Source organism: Pelodiscus sinensis, chromosome 8 (assembly GCF_049634645.1).
Source record: "Pelodiscus sinensis isolate JC-2024 chromosome 8, ASM4963464v1, whole genome shotgun sequence".
Taxonomy (NCBI): domain Eukaryota; kingdom Metazoa; phylum Chordata; order Testudines; family Trionychidae; genus Pelodiscus; species Pelodiscus sinensis.
This window is the reverse complement of record NC_134718.1, coordinates 20,568,834-20,593,981: the sequence shown is the minus strand read 5'-3', so window position 1 is coordinate 20,593,981 and position 25,148 is coordinate 20,568,834. Positions and strand designations below refer to the sequence as shown.

At 44.6% G+C, this 25,148-nt stretch overlaps 1 long non-coding RNA gene across 4 annotated transcripts in view; it reads right to left on the bottom strand.

Moving 5' to 3' along the window:
- The window catches only part of LOC142830381 (uncharacterized), a 100,904-nt gene that overhangs the window by 40,317 nt on the left and 35,439 nt on the right, over window positions 1-25,148 (bottom strand). For all 4 annotated transcript variants that reach the window (XR_012905572.1, XR_012905570.1, XR_012905571.1 and 1 more), the window contains exon 3: window positions 19,652-20,089. This is a non-coding gene — a long non-coding RNA (uncharacterized LOC142830381). The remainder of the gene's footprint in view (window positions 1-19,651; window positions 20,090-25,148) is intronic.

Below are 25,148 nucleotides of genomic sequence, written 5' to 3'. Positions count from 1 at the left end.
CTGTCGATCAAAGACAGCTGGGGGAATACACATCTGAACAAATCCAATTGCTTTTTGGGATTAATAAAAGGGTTTGAATATGGAGGCCTGATCTACACTAGGACTTTATATCAACTTTAGCCCCATATGGTTCATTTTCTAAGTGATACATCCACACTACAATGCCTATCACATCAACCTTAGGTGCTGCTGAAGTCAATTTCAGTATTCCTGCTTTTCATGAGGAGTAATGCTATTTCCCATCTTGCACAGTCAAATTTACAGTAATGTGGATGCAGCATCGCCAGAAAGTCAATTCTATTTGTTGTTGGGAGGCCTCCTGTAGCTTCTGGCTATGATCACTCTGGCCAGAACTTGTGCCTTTACTGTCCTCCTGCTGGGCCTTTCCCATGTGGCCAGCAATGTGAGCCTATTCTTGAGCAAGCAGCACACTACAGCACATGTGGAGATGACTTTGAGTAATCTGACCAACAGTTCAATGACTTTGAGGACTTCTGCTCCCTTGATCTCTAGTTCTCAGGGGCACAGAAGATCACCAGCATGAAGTGTCCAGGAGATCTTGGACCTCATTGAGGGGTGGGGAGATGAAGCCATCCTCACTGAGCTCCAAACTATCAAGGAGAAAGCCAACATTTACAGCATGAGGGCTAAAGGCTATTCCAGGGACCCCTAGCATTGCCAAGTAAAAATCAAGGAGCTGCGCTCATCCTACTCTAAGGCAAGGTGGGAGAGGAGACAGTCTGGTGTAGCATCTCATATGTGCTGCTTCTACAATGGGTTGGAAGCAATGGGGAGGAGGTTGGCAAGTTTGTCAGGGTAGTTGTGGAAACATCAGCCTTGAAGACGGGGGCTACGTCTACATTGGCCCCTTTTCCGGAAGGGGCATGTTAATTTCAGCGATCGTAATAGGGAAATCCGCGGGGGATTTAAATATCCCCCGCGGCATTTAAATAAAAATGTCCGCCGCTTTTTTCCGGCTTTTAGAAAAGCCAGAAAAGAGCGTCTACACTGGCCCCGATCCTCCGGAAAAAGCGCCCTTTTCCGGAGGATCTTATTCCTACTTCGAAGTAGGAATAAGATCCTCCGGAAAAGGGCGCTTTTTCCGGAGGATCGGGGCCAGTGTAGACGCTCTTTTCCGGCTTTTCTAAAAGCCGGAAAAAAGCGGCGGACATTTTTATTTAAATGCCGCGGGGGATATTTAAATCCCCCGCGGATTTCCCTATTGCGATTTCAAAAATTACCATGCCCCTTCCGGAAAAGGGGCCAATGTAGACGTAGCCACTGTGTTGGCAGAGGGGCAGGGAAGGAGGAGACTAACCAGCCGGCGACTGACAAGAGCCAGGAGGTATTATTGTCAATGGAGCCAGTCCTCTTCTCCCAGGATGTTTGACAGTTCAGCATCGACCCCAGGGAGGGCACTTCTGGTGAGTTCACAAACTGTCTCTAAATACAGGCAATAGGGTGTGTTCACATGTCTTCAGATGGAGTGGGAATCTCCATGAAGTTCTCACATAGAAATTCTTTAATCCTTCTCATAAGGTTTTTGGGGAGACTAACCTTCTGCCATCCTTTGTGGTAGGACACCTTACTATGCCAAGACACCAGTAAGTGGTCTGGCATCATTGAACCACAAAGCAGTGTAGCATAAGGTCCAGGTTTCTGGCCATATTCAGTCAGCATATGCTCCCGATCACTCAATGATTCAGAGAAGACTAATATCTCACATGTCAACCTGCATGAAGGAGGAAGTGAACGTATTAGCACTTTCCCCAGGAGGCCAAGTGTACCAGACACACAGTCCCGCCTCCCTTGCGGGCAGGTAAGGAATCAGTGTCCCCAGGAGGCAATATGTGATAGATCTGGCATGTGCCAGACACAGCAGCAAGTCAGCTGGTCCCTTCCCCCACTTTCCCACCTGCAGGCTCTTGTTCTGGCTAAGAAAGTAGCACTGTGCCGAGAAGCCATATGTGCCAGACCCAGCATGTGCTGGATATAGCAGAAACCTGCCCTCTGCCACCACCCCCACCTCCATCCTGCCTGCAGGCTCCTGTCAGAGCTTGTCTCCCTTTCCATGCCTGCCTGCCACCAGACTGAGTGCATCCCAATGCTCCCCTAAGAAGTCTGGCACCTGCTGTAAAGTACCTACTTTAAAGCAAACATTTGGCCTTGCATGGAACACATCTCATTTGTCTTTACAGAGACTTTCAGATTAGGGTTAGGGTTAACACAATGTATCTGCTGTAAAGTCTGCCTTTGAAACTTTCCTTTGCTTGAATTGCAGGGGTGAGATGGGGAATTAAAGGAAAACATGAGGAATGTAGGGGCAACTTGTGGAGAGCTACCTGACAGAGTATCAAAAGAGGCCTTGCATAAAACTGCCCTTCGGGGCCTCTCTGATTCACACTGCCCATTTCTGTGCTCTCCTGATTACACTGGTATCCAGCTGCTCAAATTCTCTGGTTAGGCGCTCTGCCTTGGCCCCTGACCCTACCAGATAAATTTCCCCCTTGCTCTCACAAAGATTATGGAGCACATAACATGCTGCCATCACAAAGGGAATGTTGCATTGACTGAGATCCAAACAATCAGGAGACTCCTGAACCTCTCCTTTAAACACCTAAAGGCACATTCCAACACCATTCTGCACCTGTTCAGACTGTTGTTGAACTCTTCCTTGCTGGGTTCAGGTTGCCTGTGTGGGACTTCATAAGCCATGGGAGCAAGGGTAGGCTGTGTTGCAAAGGATCACTATAAGCATTTCCACTTCTCTGACTCTGTCTGGTTTGGGGGAAAAAAGTGCCAGTGTGCATCTTTCAGAAGAGGCAGGAGTTCCAAAAGATGCAGACATCATGCACCTTTCCTGACCATCCAACAATTATGTTGATTATATAGCCCTTGTGATCCATGAGCTCTTGCAACACCATGGATGTGTACACTTACAGTTGATGAACTGGCAAGGTGTTCAGGGACCAAGATGGGGATGTGCATGCCATTTATAGCACCACTGAAGTTAGGGAAGCCCATTGCAGCAAAGCCATACAGTATGTTGTCCATGATTCCTAGAGTCGCAATCCTCCAAAGCAGAATGCTATTGATAGCTACTTGTATGACAACAGCCCCAACCGCAGATTTCCCCACTTTGAACTAATTCCTGACTGAGTGTCTGGCATGGCAAACTTCCTTGGGACAATTGCCACATGCGTCTGCAAGATCAGAGTGGGTCTTCTGTGGGTATCCTGGTACCTCGGGGCAGGTGCAAGCCATTTGCAGAGTTCCAGGAATGTGATCTTCCATATGCAGAAGTTCTGCAGACATTGCTGATTGTTCCATCTCGCATTACAATGTGGTCCCACCCATCTGAGCTTGTCTCAAGGCACCAGAACCGGTATTGCCAGAGGACTGACTGGCAGCTGTGCTAGCATCAGTGCCCAGCCTTGCCTGAGCAACACCTCCATGCCATTCTGAGCTTTGTCCTCATCCTCTTCCTGGTGGAGCAACATGTGATGCTCTCAAATTACAGTGGCACCACGTGGCACACCACAATACACATGAGCATGCATGACAATGCTTTCCTGCAAACTGGGCTGGCAGGGCCTTCATTGTGCCACAAACTGTTTCCCCTGTGGCTACCCTTTTAAAGGCTACAGGGGAAGGGAAACTATAGGGCTGTGTCTACACTGGCATGAATTTCCGGAAATGTTTAAAACGGAATACTATTCCGTTTTCAGTTTTTCCGGAAAGGGAGCGTCTACATTGGCATGCTGCTTTTCCAGAAAAGCCCTTTTTCTAGAAAAGCGTCTGTGGCCAATGTAGACTTGCTTTTCCGGAAAAGAGACCCGATCGCAATTTTCGCGATTGGGGCTTTTTTCCGGAAAAGACTACTGGGCTGTCTACACTGGCCCTTTTCCAGAACAGTGTTCCGGAATAAGGACTTATGCCCGAGTGGGAACAGAATAGTTTTTCCGGAATAGCGGCTGATTTTGTACAGTAGAGCATCGTTGCTTTTCTGGAAATTCAAGGACCAGTGTAGACAGCTCGCAGCTTATTCCGGAAAAGTGGCTGATTTTCCGAAATAAGTGGCCCAGTGTAGACACAGCCTAGAAGTCTGAGGGGTGTTGACAGAGTATTCACCAGGGCATCTGTGAGAAGCCCTGGAGGCCAATTATTTCAAAATAACCACAGCTGCACCATCCACACACACCCTATTTTGAAATAACTATTTCCAAATAGGCATTATTCCTCATGAAAAAGGACTCATTATTCCAGAATAAGAATTATTTTGAAATAACGGGCTTGCTGTGTAGACGCTCACCTTGCTATTTCAAAATAACGCTGCAGTATAGATGTGCCCTAAAGGTTTAGGTGGAAATAAGCAAAGCGAGGATTTAGGTAATGTTACAGTCAATGTTTGGGATAAAAAAATCAGCAACTATAGATTGGTTTGATGTGATGTATTTTCTTCAATGCGACATCACATTCATTTCAGAAGAACAAGAAGCTGGGTTGGGAAAGTTTACACTGCTTCTGCCAAACTGATTGTGCTCTGCAAATCACAAGAAAACTATGGTCTTAATGGCCATCATTCTGGCATCTGTTATCCTCACTAAATTCACTTTAATTTTTTTTATAAACATATAGGCTACACCTACACTACAAGGTTTTTGCGCAAAACCGTCCATTTTTGTGCCAAAACCAGCGAAGCATCCACACCTCAAGCGCGTTTTTGCGCAAGTAAATTGGCAGAACAGAGGGCTTTTGACGGTAGAGTTATTCCTCTCCCCACGAGAAATAACTCCTTTTTGCACTACAGGTCTTGTGCAAAAAGGCAGGTGTGGGGGGTTTCCCAACTTTCCCAACCCAGCTTCCAGAGGGGGTTTTGCACAAGAAACCATTATGGGCAAAAGCACAGGTGCTCTGATGGCCATTCTGTGAATAGCAAGCAGAACATTCTTGAAGAAGAATGTCCATGCAGTGTGGACACTCTCTTGCACTAGAGCATATCGCTTTTGCAATGCGCTTTGAGGTCTGGATGCCCTTTTGCACTAGAAGTTTTTGCGGAAGATCTCTTGCACAAAAGGCTTCTTGCACAAAACCCTGAAGTGTAGACAAAGCTTATAAGGTACTTTTATGGCCTCATCACCATCTGAACACTTCATAATCTTTGGTACATTTATCCTTACAACTCCTTTGTGTGAAAGTGGAAGTACAACTGTTATCCTGTTCTGTATGGGGAATTGAGGTATAGAGAGGATGACTTGCTCAAAGTCCCACAGAAATCTGTCAGAGCAAGGAATGCAAGCCGTGTTTTTCAAGTTCCAGGCTAGTGCCTTACCACTGGTCCCTTCATCTGTCTTGGGCTTTGTCTGCATTTACATGTTCTGTCAAGAAAAACTGCCTTTGGACAACAAAAACCTCCAACCATCCACACTATAGCACAACAAATGTAACAGAAAACTTTCACTTCCACCAGGGACTTTTGTCTGTATGCTGTCAAAGTCATGTAGTATGTACCAGACAGGTTTTATTGTCTAGTTTATTGGACTCCAGCATGTATCCCACTGTGCCCTGATTAGTCACCTTGAACTAAGCTGCCTTTCAACCATGTAGGCTGTGTCTAGACTGGCAAGTTTTTCTGCAAAATCATCTGATTTTGTGGAAAAACTTGCCAGCTGTCTACACTGGCCGCTTGAATTTCCGGAAAAGCACTGACGATCTCATGTAAAATCATCAGTGCTTTTCCGGAAATACTATGCTGCTCCCATTTGGGCAAAAGTCTTTTTCCAAAAGACTTTTGCGCAAAGGGGCCAGTGTAAACAGCACAGTAGTGTTTTCCGCAAAAAAGCCCCAATCGCGAAAATGGCGATCGGGCTTTTTTGCAGAAAACCGTGTCTAGATGGGCCACGGATGCTTTTCCGCAAAAAGTGCTTTTGCAGAAAAGCATCCTGCCAATCTAGACGTGCTTTTCTGAAAATGCTTTTAACAGAAAACTTTTCTGTTAAAAGCATTTTTGGAAAATCATGCCAGTGTAGACGTAGACGTAATGTTTACAGGTAGAGAGATTCTTCCTTCATACCTGCAAACCCTGGGAAATTTAAATCCATTTCATGTGTCTGTGGCCCACTGTGTGGTGGTCCTCATGGTATCTTCTCCCAGAACAGGGGTGGTGGCTCTAGACACAAATGCTCCCATTTGGAGAACTGTGGAGCTTTTGGATCTAATAAGTGTGTGGGGTAAAGATTTGGTGCAATCAGAGCTGCAAGTGACCCGTAAGAACTGGGACATGTACAGTTGCATTTCTCAAGCCCTGTGTACCAAGGGGTATGAGGGTATGTCTCGACTAAATGGCTCCATCAACTAAGCCATGCAGATGAGTTTACTAGACATAGGAAAATGAAGCGGCAATTTAAATAATCTGCTGTTTGGCGGCACAGTGGGACAGTCTGGACAAGGGAAGCCTTTGTCGACCGCTCTGGTAAACCTCATTTCACAAGGCATAACAGAGCAGTCAACAAAGGCTTCCCTTGTCGACCATGGCATGTCCAGACTATTTAAATCACTGCTTCATTTTCCTATGTTTAGTAAACTCATCTACATGGCTTCGTCGACGGAGCCGTGTAGTCTAGACATACCCCGAATGAGACACTCTACAATGCAGCGTCAAGATCAAAGGAGCTCTGGCAGGCCTACTACATGGCAAATGAGGCAAACAGCCGATCTGATGCTGCATACGAAACATGAGAGTTTTATAAAGAACTGGACAACTTTCCAGGAGGGGATCCCTGGATCAAACTCAAGGTCACTGTGGTTAGTTCTCAGAAGCGAAAAGAGCAAGAAATACTTGCCCTGGATACACAACAGACACAAGTTGATGAAGAGACTGAAAAGGGCCAGGAGGTGAGGGTCAATCTGGAGGCAACCTGTGCACCCGACACAGAGGAATTGTCTACCGATGTTTGTGAGGACACTCAGCAACTTATCATTGAAGAGACATTGTGTGTGGAATCAATGGAAGGGATACAGGGTATGTTACTATGCAGAAGGACAGGGGTGATGGCTGAGCGGGCTGTGTCAATGCAGGGCAGGATGGAGGTGGTACCTTGGTGGGCAGCTACAGTGCAGACAGGCCAGGTTGGGGGCTGAGTGAATGGTGAACATTAGTGGCCATGTGAGGTGGTTTATGCAGCTAGGGAGGGAAGGTGACAGTTCGGGATGACCAGACGCTGTATTTCTGTGTGGCCAAGCACAGCATTGATGTACGCATGGATAGCAATAAAATCTTCCTGGGAAATGGTGTTGAAGATTTGCCTGATGTACTTATTAATTTTGTCACGGGGATTCCAAAATAGGGCTGCCTTTGTCCCAACCTATGGTATGACACTTTCCCAACCAGCCCTTAATGTGCTCTGCCAGGACCAAGGTGGCACAGTTTCGCTTCGTAAGGACTGGGGAGCCTCCCACTCACCTCCAAATACTCAGCCTGGGTGTGCTTGTTAACCTTCAGCAGAGATATTTCAGTGATTGCAGCCTGTGGCAAGTGCAGGATAATCAAAAATTGTTTCCTTGTACAAGTGCTGCACAATCGCAGTCCGTACTTTTTTGGGAAGTCATAATCAACTCTCCTTCCCCCTAACTTCACCTCCAATTTTAAAAAACCATGGCTATGTCTAGACTACACAGATTTTTCGAAAAATGTAGCCTTTTTTCGAAAAAACTTCACCTACATCTGGACTGTTGTCATATTCTTTCAAAATTAAATCAAAAGAACGTGGCAGTTTTTTCAGCAGTGGTAAACCTACTTATATGAGGAAGAATGCCTTTTTTCCAAAGAGCTCTTTTTGAAAAAAGGTGTTCTTGAATGCAAACAGGGCTTTTTTGAAAGAGAGCGTCCAGATTGCCTAGGTGCTGTCTCTCAAAAAAGTAGATCACTTTTTCAAAAGTCTTGTGGATGTCTAGATGATCTTTCAAAAAGGCTTGTTGTCTAGATGTACCCCATGATAGAAGTATCCACAGAGATCTGCTTGCCTCCTGGATGATCCAAGACTGTGGGAATTTTTTTTCCAGGGCTATGTGTCCTAGAGAACTGTAACAATCTTTTTCATGAAAAGTACAGTCAGTATATTGTTAATAATCACTTTTTGGCGGAATCAGCCATCTTGAACACCATTAGACAGAGTATGCCAACTAAGAAAAAAGCCACAGCCATGGGATGATTTGGTGCAGGATTGGTTGGGCCACACTTCTGCTCAGTCAGAGAAAAGAGAACATAAATGAACTAAGGAGAGGCCTCAAAGAGCTATGGAGAGAGAACAAGGAGCTAGGGAGAGTGCTAGGCTGAGAGATAGGCAAAGGGAGCAAAGAATTAGGGAGAGGGAGCTGAGAGCACAGAGGAGGCCAGAGACAAGATAGGGCCAATGAACAGACAAGAACACTTGTTCCAGCTCCTGCATAACCAAAATGGCATCCTGAGGAGTGTAATACACATGAACAACAATAGAGACCATAACCTAAGATCTCCATCCATAATTGTTTTCCCAGCAGTACTTCTACTTTCCACACAGAAACATAGAATCCTAGGTCTGGAAGGGTATGTCTACACTACAGCACTAATTCGAACTAACTTAATTTGAATTAGTTAATTCGAACTAAGCTAATTCGAATTAGTGCATCTAGACCTATAAACTAATTCGAATTAGCAGTTTGCTAATTTGAACTAGCATGTCCACACTGAATGGACCCTGAACCGAAGTTAAGGCTGATCGGAAGCAGTGCCAGTAGGGCATCAGGTTAGAACTTAAAGTGTGGAGCTGCTGTCTCAGGCTAGCCGAGGGCTGTGCTTAAAGGGACCCAACCCCCACCCCGGACAGACAGTTCTCAGGGTTCCCCGCTTGCTTGTCTACCTCGATGAGGGACAGCTAAACAGTCCTGTCTTGGAGTGCCCTGAGTGCCCACACTCGGCCATCAGCCCAGATGCACTTGCTACAGGCTGCCATCCGGGGGGGGGGGGGTCAATCGGGGGGCTGTCAGAATCGAGGAGACCCTGTAGGAGAGCTTCCACCCCAAGAAGCCCACAGAGCCACCCCAGTCCTCCGCATCGGGAGCTCGTGCTTCATTACTCCCTCACCTCCTTCCACTTACCCTTCCTTAGCCCCCCTTCCTGATGTAAAAAATAAAGGACACGTGTGTTCAAAAATAGAAAATCTCTTTATTTAACAAAACTCGGGATGGTGGGGGGATTAACCTCTGGGGAGACTGGGAAAAGGAGGTGGGAGAGGGAAAGAGAGAGGATGGAAGAGGGGAGGGGGAAACCTGGGAGGAGGGAGCTGGCAGGGGGAAGCCAGGGGAAGAAGGAGGAGGGGAAGTATAAAACTATGGTACGCCCACATCTTCAGTACTGTGTACAGATGTGGTCTCCTCATCCCCGAAAAGATATTTTGGCCTTGGAAAGGGTTCCGAAAAGGGCAACTAAAATGATCAGGGGTTTGGAACAGGTCCCATATGAAGAGAGGCTAAAGAGCCTGGGACTTTTCAGCTTGGAAAAAAGGAGACTGAGGAGGGATATGATAGAGGTCTATAAAATCATGAGTGGTGTGGAGAGGGTGAATAAAGAAAAGTTCTTCATTAGTTCCCATAGTAGAAGGACTAGAGGACACCAAATGAAATGAATGGATAGCAGGCTTCAAACTAATAAGCGAAAGTTCTTCTTCACAAAGCAAATAGTCAACCTGTGGAACTCCTTGCCACAGGAGGCTGTGAAGGCTAGAACTATAACAGAGTTTAAAGAGACATTAGATACAGTCATGAAGGTTGGGTCTAGGGAGTGCTATTAGCCAAGAGGTAGGAACGGTGTCCCTGGCCTCTCTTTGTGGAAGGCTGGAGATGGATGGCACGAGACAAATGGCTTGGTCATTGTTTTCGGTCCATCCCCTCCGGGGTAGCTGGCATTGGCCACTGTCGGCAAACAGGCTACTGAGCTAGAGGGACCTTTGGTCTGACCCAGTACGGCCGTTCTTATGTTCTAAGCTCAGGGTCAGGGGGCTCACTGGACCACCTTGATTTTCATGCAAACCTGCTCTTGGGTTTGCATGTGGCCTTTGGTGGCCAGGCTGGCAGCTATCCTGCCCTAGACGGCCACTTTCCTGTGCATAGTGCGGAGGCCGTAGACATTGGAGGCCTCCACCCAAACCTGGATGAGGTCCACGATCTCCGCACTAGACCAGGTGGGCACCCATCTCTTGCGGCCCCGGGCAGGCTCCTGGGAGCCGCCAGCCTGGTCCCGGGAAGAGGCGGAGGGCTGGGTAGCAGCAGGTGGCTGGCTCCTGCCGTGCCAGGGGCAGGGTCTGCTGGCTGGGTGCTGGCAGGCTTGCACCTGGCACGGGCACCGTAGCCAGACCTTGCCCCTTTATGGGCTCTGGGGCTTGGAGGGGGGCAGAAGAGTTTCCCTGGTTGTGCCCAGAGTGGCCACCAGTGCAGGCTGGGAAGGGCTAGCCTCCCACTAGTTCGAATTAAGTGGCTACATAGCCCTTAATTCGAACTACTTAATTCGAACTAGACGTTAATCCTCGTAGAATGAGGTTTCCCTAGTTCGAATTAAGGGCTCCGCTAGTTTGAATTAAGTTCGAACTAGCGGTTTGCCTGTGTAGCGTCTATGAAAGTTAATTCGAACTAACGGCTGTTAGTTCAAATTAACTTTGTAGTATATACATACCCGAAGAGACTTTAGGAGGTCATCAAGTCCAACTCCCTGCCCAAGACAGGACCAACCCCAACTAAATCATCCCAGCCAGGGCTTTGTCAAGCCGGGACTTAAAAATCACTGGGAATGGAGATTCCACCACCTCCCCAGGTAACCCATTCCAGTGCTTCACCACCCTCCCAGTGAAATAGTTTTTCCCAATATCCAACCTAGACCTCCCCCACCGTACCTTGAGATCCTTGCTCCTCATTCTGTTACCTGTCATCACCAAGAACAGGCTCTCTCCATTCTCTTTAGAACTCCCCTTCAGGTAGCTAAAGGCTGTTATCCAATCCCCCCTCACTCTTCTCTTCTATAGACTAAAAAAGTGCCTCTCCTTGTAAGTCTTGTGTTCCAGCCCCCTAGTCATTGTTGCCCTGTGCTGGACTTTCTCCAGTGCATCCACATCTTTTCTGTAATGGGGCATCATCATGCATGGCTGCAAAGGTGTAATTATACATCTAGCAACCAGGGCTGGCTTTAGGAAGTGCGGGGCCCAATTCGAACCACTTTGGCGGATTTTTTGTTGAGCAAAAAAAAAAAAAAAAAACCGCACCCACACAACAAACCACACACAAATATCACATCAGAAGTAGATCTGATCAAAACATTTGAACATTTAAAAAAAAGCCATCATTTATTACGCAAAATTTTACACAAAATTAAATCAGTTGCCTTAAGTGTAGGTCAAATATTTTCAATTGCAAACTATCCAATTTTCTCAATAAAGTTTAAAGTTTGATTTTTAAAAAGTTACCAGAGGGCGTTGCAGTTTTCTGTTACATTGATTTACTTTTTAAATAGCAAAAAATTGAGTCTTTGTTAAGAAAATGTCAATTCTGCGGTCAAATTCCAGGTCTTAGTTATTTCAGCACCAATGATTTCACTAGGTAATATGGTACCTCACCACCATTGCCTCCTTTGCACTGCTCTTCAACTCATTGCCTGCATGGTGAGTCCAAGATCAGTCTAGACAAGATTTTATCAATGATTTTTGCTCTAGCAATAACTGAGACAAGACAAGGACTCTCAATTGATTCTAGTCAGCTCTGCCTTTAAACACTGGCATATGTAAAGTGTCAGATATAATTGAGGACTCCCAAATAGATTCTACACCACCAGAAATAAAACCTGTTTCCATCTTTTGTGACTTTCAGTTAGATGTGACACACTATCCTCTGCTTAGTGTTCAAGTTATGGTAGACCCCAAGCCAGGTCATATTAAGTTCAGGTCTTTTAATCATACAATATGAATAACAATATTTAATTCTCCCAACTCCAAGTCTTAAGTGAATTTCAACCCAAAAGAGCCAAAATTGATCACCTTGACACAGCAAGTGTGTCTACTGATCTCTGTGGCAAAGTAAGTTGTCTATATAAATAACGTCTGTTCCTGAAGCCTTTTCCAACAGTTGATTAACACATGGCAGTAGATAGCTCAGGTGGAGTTCGAACTAGGGTGGAAATGTAGACAACCGGAGTTGCAAATGAAGGCTGGGATTTGAATTTCCCGGGCTTCATTTGCATCTCACCGGGTGCCGCCATTTTTAAATGTCCGCTAGTGCAGACTCCGTGCCGCGCGGCTACACACGGCACAGACTAGGTAGTTCGGACTAGGCTTCCTATTCTGAATTACCGTTACTCCTCGTAGGAAATATTTCAAGTAGGAATAAGGGATCTTCCGGAAAAGGCTTTATTTTCCGCAAGATCCCATCTAGACTGGCGCTTTTCTCCAGCAAAACCCCGAGCCAGAAAAAAGCAGCAGCCATGTTCATGCAAATGCCGCGGGGGATATTTAAATCCCCCGCGGCATTTGCAATTCTGACTGTTCTCATTAGCATCCCTTTTCTGGAAAGGGGTGCCAATGTAGACACAGTCCAAATGTTTTGAGACTCATGGTAAAACAATGGAGGAATTCTTGTGAGCATTCTTGTGAGCCCGTGCTTTGCCCACAGTACAAATAAAAGCAACAACAACAATATCTTCTCCACTAAACATCCTAAAGAGATACTGCAAATGGTGAACTGAAATCAACAGCTCCTGATATGAACAGGTGTCAACCTAGTTTTTCATATTTGAGATGGGTTACCAGGAATCATATATGACAACATGAAATCTTTCCACTCTCAAGTCAGCATATTCACAAAGCACCTATAATTTTGATCCATTTATATTTTTTTTCTCCCAGGGGCAACTGACCCCTCTAGCCTCCTCACTACGCCACTGCCCCCCCTCCTGCAAATCTATCATCTTATGCATGTGCAAGATCTATGAGAGCCGTCCCATGAATCTGCAGTTAATGTCTGTGGTGCCTGCTTCTGGGTGGTGTCTCTATGCTGCCACATTCACCTCCAAAGAGGGGGCTTCCCAAAGCAGGCCCTTGCTGCTGACCCCCAAGGCATCCACAGGTCTAGTCTCCTTTCAATGGGCTCACTTCCCAAGGCTCATTGATCTTGGATCTGGCTTCCATCCCCTCTCCAACCCCCATCAGAACTACTGTGCACTCCTGGCTTAGGAAAAGAATAAACAGGAGGATTGGAAATTAACCCGCCCAGTCTCACGTCCCCTAGGGAATGAGCCTACATTAGGCCCCAGCTGGAGTATCATGTCCAGTTCTGGGCGCCACATTTCAAGAAATGTGGAGAAACTGGAGAAAGTCCAGAGAAGATCAACACAAATGATGAAAGGTTTAGAGAACATGAGATATGAGGCAAGGCTGAAGAAATTGGCCTTGTTTACCTTGGAAAAGAGAAGACCAAAAAGGGATATGAGAGCAACTTTCAACTTTCTAAAAGAGTATCATAAGGAAGAGGAAGAAAAATTGTTCTCCTTGTCCTCTGAGGTTAGGATGAGAAGCAATGGGCTTAAATTGCAGCAAGGGAAGTTTAGATTGGACATTAGGAAAAACTTCCTGCCTGTCAGGGTGGTTAAACACTGGAATAAATTGCCTAGTGAGATTGTGGAATCTCCATCACTGGAGATATTTAAGACCAGGTTAGACAGACACCTGTCAGGGATGAGATAGGGCAACTCAACTTTGGAAGCCCCAGGGGCCACACTGATACTTACAGAACATGCTGAGGGCCTCAACTTAAGTGTGGTTGCATAGGCAAGCAAATATATACAAATAGCTTCTCTCACACTGACAGGCATGAATACAAAGATTAAGGCAAGACTACACAACACACAGGCCCCATTTAAGTCAGTTCTGCTGATATTAATAAAATGCAATATTTACCCGATTTCTACCCATGTGACAGCACTTTTCATGAGCAATGACAGTCCAAGAATTTAACTACTAAAACACATATCAACAGAAGATCATTACACTGACTACTTTTTTGTTTTGGCTCCCACTCTCCAGCCCCGTGTTGATCTCCACATAAATCCACACTGCACAAACAAACAAACTGTCCGTGGTCAGCATACCAAGTTATTAATAAATATTTTTAAACCTTTACCTTTTTTCTCTGCTGCCATGTCTCCTCTTCTTGCTCCATCATCTCCTCTGGTGCCTGCTGCCCCCCAACTCCTCACCCTCCTCTGCTGTCCTGACTCCTGCCCTTCTCACTGCCCTCCTGCGACCTGCCCCCCCTCCACCAGCCCTTCTCTCCTCCCTGTGCCCACTCCTCCAGTAGCCCCACTCTGCTCATGTGAGCTACCCCTTCTCATCCCCTCTTCTAACACCTCCCTTGCCTCTCTCCTCTGGTTCTGGTCCCTCCCCTGCAGGTGTCTGCCCTTCTGCTTCACCCCAAAATCCCCTGGCACCTGCACCTTCCCTTAGCCCTGCACCCTCCTGGTGCCTCCCCCTTCCCTTACTGCCCCTGCCCCCTTTGCCCTCTTTTTCCCTGATGCCCACCCCCTCGCCACTCTCTGCCCCATTCCCCTCCTGCCCCTCTATGCCCTCACACATGCCTTGCTCCATCCCCACCTTTCTCATGCCCACCCCTTCTTTCAGCCTTCTCCCAGCACCTCCCCCTCTAGCTCCCTTTCCTTCTCTTCTCCTCTCCCAGCATCACCCTGTCCCCTCTCCCACTGACACCTTCGCTCTTGCCTTTGACCCCCTGGCATTTGTCTTTCCTGCACCCCTGTCTCTTGATGCCTTCCCCCCCGCCCAAGCCCCTTCTCCTTCCACCCCTCCCCCTCCGCCCCTCTGCCTCCGCCCAAGCCCCTCACCTCCACCTAAGACCAAGCCACTTCCCTTCCCTTCCCCCCGCCCCGCCGCCACCGCACAAGCCCGTTCCCTACCTTCTGCCTTCCACGTTGCAGTTGCGGAACTGGGGTCTCTGAGGCGCTCAAGTAACTCCCAAGAAGCGCAGAACCTCCAGGGAGCTACCAAGGGATTTTGTCACAGTACCCACATGAGCTATGTATATGGAGACAATATTTTTTTGCCTTTTTTACAAGTGTATACTGAAGTAAAAAGAAGTTAGGCTGCTGGTGCACTAATACTATTACCTATCATGCTGGCCAATATTGTCTTATGGTTTCTTTGTATTCCTCAATCTGCCTGTATTCACCTGACATCTCTTGTTTTATACCTAGATTATAAACTGCTTGGGACAGGGAACATCTTTTTATGCTGTGTTTGTATTGCATCTATTACAACAGGGGCCTCACACCACAAGTTGATTAGTGGAAGCAGCAGTAGTATATAAGAATCTGCCCAATCAGTCCTCTGTTCATTATATTATCTCCCTGATAGCTGCATAACAAACTGAATACTGAAGCTTTGCAGTTTGTTATGGTTGCTTTATATATCTTGCTTTTATCAATCACTTTTTAGATTTGTAAAGGTAGAGAGAATGTCAGCTATATGAAACTTTACTTTTCGAAAACGTAGGAACTAATGGATTTGCTATTCGTTTTTATCATAAAAGATAACTATGCAGCTGAAAAACTTTTATAGAAAAGGCTTGGCCTCTGTTTTCTTCATCATCTTTTCATTAATATTGTTATTATTTTACTTATAATCATTCTGATTTTGGAATGTCAAATAACAAAAATGCACAGTGCAGAATTAGATATCATGATCTGATTCACCCCTAGCTAGTTTATAGTGTAACCCCTTGGACTATAATGGAGTCACATGACCATAAGACTGGAGTAACACAGTAGTAAATCAGGCAACACAAGGTAGTGAGATAATTGAAGCATTTTTGTTTGGATTCAGTTAAGTAGCTTTAGTTAATATGGGAAATTCTGGTTTGGCAGCACCAGAAACTAATGCTTGAAATGACTATCTTCACAGAACAGATACAACACAGACAGTCACAACACACACCGCTGTGTTTGTCCTGCTAAGATGCCTCAGTCTTGGTCTAGGTTGGAAGATACAGCTCTAGGGTAGAATAGGTAGTCAGTTTCCAATTCAGTACTATATATCTCTTCTTTATTACGATTAAGACAGGTATCAATTTGTTGTGGCTACATGCTCACTAGTAATTCAGTCCACAAATTCATTTCCTTACGTAATCAACAATTCATTTTTGTCTATTACCAGTCTGGGTTGAATTATGACTATGAAACAGTCACCTAGATGTGAAACAGACCTGTAAATTATAGATATACTTGCATGGAATTGGACCTCTCTTAGGGTATGTCTACACTACCCTCCTAGTTCGAACTAGGAGGGTAATGTAGGCATACCGCACTTGCAAATGAAGCCCGGGATTTGAATTTCTCGGGCTTCATTTGCATAAGCGGGGAGCCGCCATTTTTAAATTCCCGCTTGTTCGAACCCCGTGTAGCGCGGCTACACGGGGCTCGAACTAGGTAGTTCGGACTAGGTTCCTATTCCGAACTACCGGTACACCTCGTGGCTTCATTTGCAAGTGAGGTATGCCTACATTACCCCGCTAGTTCGAACTAGCAGGGTAGTGTAGACATACCCTCTGAGACTTAGCTCATTTCCCCTTCTTTGTTAAAGTGATAAACACTCCCCTTATATGGAAGAAGAAGGAAGCATCTACTAACACACTGTACAAAGTATCAGAGGGGTAGACATGGTAGTTTGAATCTGCAAAAGCGATGAGGAGTACTGTGGTACCTTATAAACTAACAGATTTATTGGAGCATAAGCTTTTGTGGGCAAAGACCCACATCTGACAAAGTCTGTTAGTCTATAAGATGCCACAGGACTCCTCGTCACACTGTACAAAGTTTGCTTTTTTCCTCCTCTTTATTGAGGTGCAAATTATGTGTGGGCAGATTTTCAACAGTATAAAAATAAGGAGGGCAAAAAGAGATGGCATGCTCAGCCAACCAACTTTTGCAAATATATAATGGGCAAAGTACTTGGGATTTGAGTGGTGAGCAATGAACTGCTTATTTTACAGCTTTACTAATAATAAATTAGTTGTTATATCAGTTTCAGTGAATATCTGACAGAATGCAATTTGCTTACAATTTTTAAAATTACCCTAAAGCTTATTTCAGTCCAGCCCTGTGGAATATTAATCATCACTACATTACATTAGTCAGAAAGAGGCATTGGAATTTATTATCACAATTTCTAATTATAGGTTATAGACTTGCATGGAGATTGAAAGAAAAACTCCATATTATTAATTAGCATTAATAGTAACTCAGTGGAGAGAAAAACAATGTTGCCAATAGGAGATTTTACCCTATGATGCTCAATAATATAAAACTGACTAAAGCAAGATATAAAAAATTATTGTTCAGTGATAAGGAACTGAGTCATTTATTTGTGAAATATAAGGAGAATTTAACTGGACTAGAATTTAGTTTGATGGAATGAAAGGCGTTTCATAAATGTTCCAAATCACTTTACAAACCAATGAAAAATAAACATGTAGACTTTACACAACAGGTCAGACGCTTAAGTGATGTAAATTATTACAGCTATGTTGCAAGCACAGAATGCAGCTGCCCATCTGCGATCTGCTCTGTAGGTCTCTCTCTCTCTCTCTCTATATATATATATAATATGACATACACAGACACATCATGGCTGTTAGAAACATTTTTAATATGGAATGTTGGCCAGAATGCACAGTGTATTCCTTACTGTTTTTTAAAGATCTGATTGAGCCAAAGCCCACTGAAGTCCATTAGAATCTTTCCATTATCTTCAGTGGGTTATAGATTAGACCTTAAAAAGAACCATGAAATTTTTCAAGGAAGAAATTACCTTAGGGAGGAAAAACTTAAGTTAATGTCTTATCCATTAAGTAGTGTTTTTATCAGGGTACAGACCGTCCTCGCTGTAAGTTCAAGATATGTTCCAAAAAACTTGGACTTATAGTGAAACAGCTTAAAGCGGGGAATTCTTTTCCTGTGGCTAACTTCCATTTGTGCAAATTGTCATGGTTTTGTTGTTGGGTTTTTTTTTGTTTTGTGTGTGTGTGTGTGTGTGTGTGTGTGCGCGCGCGCGCGCGACTTCAGGGCAGGGAATGGGAGGATTTACAATGCATCAGTTCCTACAAGCGTCAATGACTTTAGTGTGAAATGGATGTATACCGGGGTGACTTATAGCGGGGATGCCCTGTAGCACCCTCCCCTATCTCCTGACACCACACTAAATATTCAGTGCCTGGAATTAGCTAATGCAGAAAGGAAGTTGAATGGGATGGGCCTCCAGAGCCTGTTTTCTTACTCTGAAAAGAAGCAAAAAAAAAAAAAAGTTGAATGGGATGAGCCTCCAGAGCCCTCGGGAGTGACTATATTCCATACTGGGTCAAAAAGGTTAACCCCACACCTATGGGTAGAGGGAGTTCCGCCCCTCTGACTGTACCAAGCATGTTCAAAGTGCTGGCCCAGTATAAACGGAAGCAGCTCAGCATAGCCTGGCCGGGAAACTGGAGAGGGAGGACTTGAGGTAGGAGCTCTAGAGGCAATCGGCCAGAGAACCTAGGAGTAATTCAGTCCACAAATCATTTACTTACATAATCAACAACTCATTTTTGTCTATTACCAGTCTGGGATGAATTATGACTATGAAACAATCACCTAGATGTGAAACAGACCCTGCATGATCTACTTGCATGGGATTGGACCGCTCTTAGAGACTTATGCTCATTTTCACTCCTTTGTTAAAGTGATACTTAACCCTCTTATATGGAAGAAGAAGAAAGCATCTGTAACACACTGAACAAAGTTTGGTGTTTACTTCCTCTTTACTGAGGTGCGAATTATGTTTAGGGAGATTTTCAACAGTATAGAAACAATATAATTAATAAGGAGAGCAAAAAAGATGACACGCTCAGCCAAAGGTATAATAGGCAAAGTACTTGGGATTTGAGTGGATGTGGCCTCAACAATGCCAAATAAAGAGAAATAATCACTTCTCTAGATGTGCTGGCAATGCTCCTCCTAACGCACCCTAATATGCCATTAGCCTTCTTGGCTACCGGGGCACACTGACTCATATCCAGCTTCTCATCCACAGTAATCTCCAGGTCCTCTTCTGCCAAACTATGCCAGTCGGTCCCCAGCCTTGTAATGGTGCTTGGGATTCTTCCATCCCAAGGACAGGACTCTGCACTTGTCCTTGTTGAACCTCATCAGATTTCTTTTGGTCCAGTCCTCCAATTTGTTGATTAGGTTACTCTGGACCCTCTCACTACTCTCCAACATATCTACCTCTCCCCCTAATTTAGTGTAATCTACAACATTGCTGAGGACGCAATCCACCCCCTCATCCAGGTCATTAATAAACATTTTGAACTAAACCAGCCCTAGAAGCAACCCCTTGATACCGACCACCAACCATACATCGAGCCATTGATCACTACCTATTGAGCCTGACTATCTAGCCAGCTTTCTATCCACCTTACAATCCATTTATCCAAACCATACCTCCTTAAATTTCTGGCAAGAATACTGTGGGAGACTGTATCAAAAGTTTTGCTCAAGTCAAGGTATAGCACATTCCATGTCTATAGAGACAGTTACCTTGTTGTAGAAGCTAATCAGTTTGGTCAGGCATGACTTGCCTTTGGTAAATCCATGTTGACTGATCACTTTCCTCTCTTCCAAGTACTTCAAAATGGATTCCTTGAGGATCCTTTCCATAATTGTTCCAGGGACTAAGGTGAATTTAACCAGTCTATAGATTCTCCTTCTTCCCTTTTTTAAAGATGGGCACTACATTTGCCTTTTTCCAATTGTCCAGGACCTCCCCGATCACCATGAGTTTTCAAATATAATGGCCATTGGCTCTGAAATCACATCAGCCTACTCCCTCACTCAGATGCATTAGATCCAGCACCATGGATTCGTATATGTCAAATTTTTGTAAATAGTTCTTCATCTGTCCTTTCTCCACTGAAGGCTGTCCACCTCCTTCCCATTGTGTGTCACCCAGTGCAGTAGTTTGGGAGCTGACTTTGTCTGTGAAGACAGAGGCAAAAAAAGCATCAAGTATTTCAGCTTTTCCTATATAATCTGTCATTAGGTTACCTCCCTGATCCAGTAAGAGTCCCACACCCTCCCTGATCACTCACTTATTGCTAACATGCCTGTAGAAATCTTTCATGTTACCCTTCACATCTCCTGCTAGCTGCAATTCTAATTGTGCTTTGGCCTTCCTGATTACACATCTGCATTCTCAAGCAATATATTTATACTCCTCCCTAGTCATCTGTTCAAGTTTCCTCTTCTTGGAAACTTCCTTTTTGTGTTTAAGCTGACCCAGGATTTTCCTGGTAAGCCAACATGGTTGCCTATCATATTTGCTTTTCTCACTGCGCATCGGGATGGTTGTTCCTGTGCCTTCAATAAGTCTACTTTAAAAGACTGCCAGCTCTCCTGGATTCCTTTCCACTTCATTTTAGCATCCCAGGGGATCCCGCCCGTCAGTGCTATGATTATTTTATTCTATGATTTTAGTTGTGGAAGAGCTAATGAATGCAGTGGAGATGTATTTATTTTTGAGGACCTGTAGTATTTATTTACAGGACTTGTAGTAGATCCATTTGGCTCGCTAGCTCCCATATTAACCAAAAGCCACTGCGGTAGCCAAAGTCCTCACACAAGCCCAGGGTCTCTACATCATGGCCTGAACTAAATGGCCATCCAAGAGGCATATTACCGCTTTGCAACCACTCTCTGTGTATTCTGATGATTGTGCTTTAGCCTTACTCTTTGCAGTGGGGAAGGAAGAGGGATGATATAGTACAGGAGAAAGAGCTGAGGCGGAGGGAATGGGACAGGGAGATGAAAGTGTGTAGAAGACGGAGATTATGAATTTAATTTATGGTGGTTGTGATTTTGTCTTTGTGTGGGTTAAGTTTGGGGTCTAAGAAATATTTAACTTTGTACGCAGTAGGCATACACTGGAAAACAGAAATCACCATGTCAAAGAAAGAAGGATGTCAGAAATTGAAGGAGGCCAGAGAAAGACAGTAAAGACAAGATGTAGTGTTGAAAGCTACTCCATTTCTCCCAACATTTTTTCCGCCTACTAAATCTGGTGTTGAGAAAGTTCAGGCAATTACCAGTCCAAGTCTATGTCTAGATTGCATCCCTCTGCTGAGAGAGGGATGCAAATCAAGCACTTTGGAAGTGCAAATGAGCCCGGGATTTAAATGAGTACAGGAGCTGCTGGCAGAGCCCCGGCTACACTTTACTTTCACTTTTGACACTGAGTCTGATTGGCACAGTGTCAGAACGTTACTATTCAAAGAAGCCCAGGATATTTAAATCCTGGGCTCATTTGCATTTCCGAAGTGCTTGATTTGCATCCCTCTCTTGGCAGAGGGATGCAGTCTAGACACAGCCCAAGTAAACCTGCTGCACCTCCACCTGATGAAAAGGAGCAGCCTGGCTGTCATTATGACTTCTGTAGCTGCAGTGCCACCTCACTCCTCTGAAGACTTTTCCAGTGATGGCAATATAAAAATACCCTCCAGCAATCCAGGTGAGTGGGACATGACTTCTCAAGATCTCATTGCATACTGGACTGAGAAGAGCCCAGAGAAATACCAGAATCTAGATGCTGACTTTTCATTGACAAAGTGAGACTACACCAATCGGAATTATTATCTGTCCAAATCAGTGTTTAGATATGTGAAGCCTACAAACAGATTGGCAAGAGACAATGGCTCCTCCATTCACCTTCAAAATGAAAGTGTACTGTTTTTATTGCCTCTTGTTTTCTGATGCCATAAAATGTTGAAACTGCGTTGCAGCTGTATTAGTCATTAATGGTCACTAACTGCAGGGGAGAACATTCCTTCTCTCTTCTAACAAGGGTCAAAAATGTTCTCCAATCCACCATGCCTCAAGAACACCCATGTCCCTCTTGAGCATTGAGAATTAAATTGTCAGATCTTTGAATTACCATGACATAATTCATGACTTTGCAACAGCTACACCCAGAAATACAAAATTGTTTGGAGAAATGTATTTAATTTATATAAATATGATGACTTCATAATTTTTTTTTGCAAATGTAATTCATACTTAGGTCCTTCCCTCCCATTAGTCCTAGGCCCCTGAAAATCTTAATTCATTCCTGTTGACTAGTTCACTCTATGAATTGTATATATAATACAGAAAAATCCTATAGTTACATGGACCAACGTTCCCTCTAAGCTTTTCCATCCATATGCAGAGTAAAGTTTGCCATGTGCACCAATGCATGTACAGATATGCAACACCAGTAGAAATATATGTGGGGAGGGATAGCTCAGTGGTTTGAGCATTAGCCTGCTAAACCTTGGGTTCTGAGTTTAATCCTTGAAGGGGCCATTTAGGGATCTGTGGCAAATCTCTCAGGAATGGTACTTAGTCCTGCCATGAGGGCAGGGGACTGGACTTGATGATGTCTCAAGGTCCCTTCCAATTCTATAAGATAGGTAAACTCCATCCTTAGAGGTTTTTAAGTCTCGGCTTGACAAAGCCCTGGCTGGGATGATTTAGTTGGGGTTGGTCCTGCTTTGGGCAGTGGGCTGCACTTGATGACCTCCTGAGGTCTCTTCCAATTCTATGGAAGGAAAGGTACCTCTCTAGAGGCCATCTTGTCTGGTCCCCTCCACTCTTAGCAAGGGGACTATTTATTCTATTCTAGAGTGGGAGATCAGAAGCTAAGACATGACATCTGGTCTAAGCATGAGTTGGTTATGCAGTACACTGGCTATGGTTTGCATTTGTTGTTTTAAGGCATTCTGTAAGAAAAAGCTGATAACAGGCAGCTAAATTAACACAGGTCAGAGGGTTGCCCAGCATTTTTGTACTATATTAGCTCTTCAAAATCACTGTACAGACATTTAGCAAGCTTAATCTAAAGCCTGTTCGCTTTTGAATGACTAGGACAAAACAGAGTTGTTGGGTTCTTTGCCTCCCTGAACAACAACCTTCATCGAAAATCTGCATCTCAAATGAACCATCAAGTCTGACTGGTTTGTTTGCTAGGCTGGTGTAGAGATTGAGGGATCAAGCAGACAGGCATTTTTTCCTCTTAGAGTCAGGAGAAAAGAGAATGACATTCTGATTATCCTATCCAGGAATGAAAAAACAGAAGGGACCAAACTCTAGTCTTGTGCAAAAATCTGTGCCCAACACCGTCCCGCCTCTCCCCACTACTTTGTTCCATCCAGCTGCAGCTCACTCAGGGCACGTCTATACTTACCACAGGTGTGAAAAAGCAGAAGGGACCAACATTTATTATTGTGCAAAAATCTGTTTTTCCAGACTCTGACCCACCCCTCCAACCTACATTGCTCCATCCAGCTGCAGCTCACTCAGGATATGTCTTATCAGAAGATAGATGTTCCGGAGGTTGATCTTTTAGTGTTCAATTTAGCAGCTCTAGCATAGACCTGTAAATCAAATGCTCCAAAGAGCCCTCACTGGTGTCAGTACTCCTCCTTTTGTTAGGAGTAAGGGAAGCTGATGGCAGCATTTGCTCCCATCAGCCTCCCGCTGTGTGGATACCACCACGGCTTGATTTAAGGTAAGACAACTCCAGCTATGCATTTTGCATAGTTTGAGTTACATACCTTAAGCCAGGGGTGTCCAAACTTTTTTCAAAGAGGGCCAGATTTGATTAAGTGAACATGCGTGAGAGCCGACCATTTTGCCTGACATTCTTTGAACCATTAAAATTAAATGCAAATTAACTATTTTATGCAAAGTTTATTGCAAACGGCAAACGACATAACACCAACTATACATGTTGTGTCCAAATATATTTATAACTGATTTAGACCAACTGACATTAACTGAGATTTTACAATGTATTCATCTCAATGGAAAGAAAAACTTGCCTACACTAATGTGAAGGGTGAAACTGAGATCTGGACTGCAGTACATAGGCTAGGTCTGGTTCAAAGGCAGTGGTTTTGATGCGCAAAATGTCACGCAGGTGAGAGTCACTTAGTCTTGTCCTCACGCTGTTCTTGTTAAAGTTCATAGCAGAGAATGTCTTCTCACACATATATGTTGAGCCAAACAAGCTCAGCATTTTCTTAGCCAATGTTCGAATCTCTTGAAACCGGCTCTTATCCAGTTGGCGGTAAAAGTTCACAAGAGAGAGCTGTTGGTGACGACTGCGTAACTCGCTGTCACAATGCAGCTCAATGAGCTCGAGCTGCAGCTGATCTGGAGCATCCTCGGGGTCAACAGAGAATGGAGAGGAGAAAAGGCTGATCTCCTTTTCAATAGCTGCGAAGTCCTGAAAGCGCCGTTTAAACTCCCCAGCCAGAGATGCAATGTCTGCTGCATACCTGCTCGTTTGCGCACTGATATTGTCCTGTGGAAAACTGTTCATTATTTCCTGCAACGCTGAAAAATGTATGGTATTGGGCTGTGTTTGTGACAACTGCCTTATGAAAAGTTGCAGCTTTGTCCCAAAGGCTTTGAGGTGTGAATAAAGCTGGTTCACCGCTGCATCTTTCCCCTGAAGACTCGTGTTCAGTACATTCAGATGCTTTGTTATGTCAACTAGAAACCCCAAATCAGTCAGCCAAATAGGATCAGATAGTTCTCGCATTGGTTGTCCCTTTGTTTCCAAGAATTCTCCGATTTCCTTTCTGAGACAGTAGAAACGCTGCAGTGCAGACCCCCGACTGAGCCATCTTACATCGTTGTGATATAAAACATCTTCGTATTCATCCTGGATGTCCAGTAGAAACTGTTTAAACTGGCGGTGGCACAGGGCTTTAGAGCGAATAAAATTAATTGTCTTTAGCACCGGTTTCATAACATGATCATATTTGAGATGTTTAGCACAGAGAACTTGTTGATGAATGATACAATGGAGTTTAATAGCTTTGCCTCCTTCTTCGATCACCTTGTTACAGATTAGGGTTGATAATCCACTTCGTTCACCAACCATGGCAGGTGCCCCATCAGTAATAATCCCAGTAACTTTGTTCCAAGGCAGTTTCATGTCATCTATGGTGGAACTAACAGAAACAAATAAATCTTTTCCTCTTGTTTGGTCCGT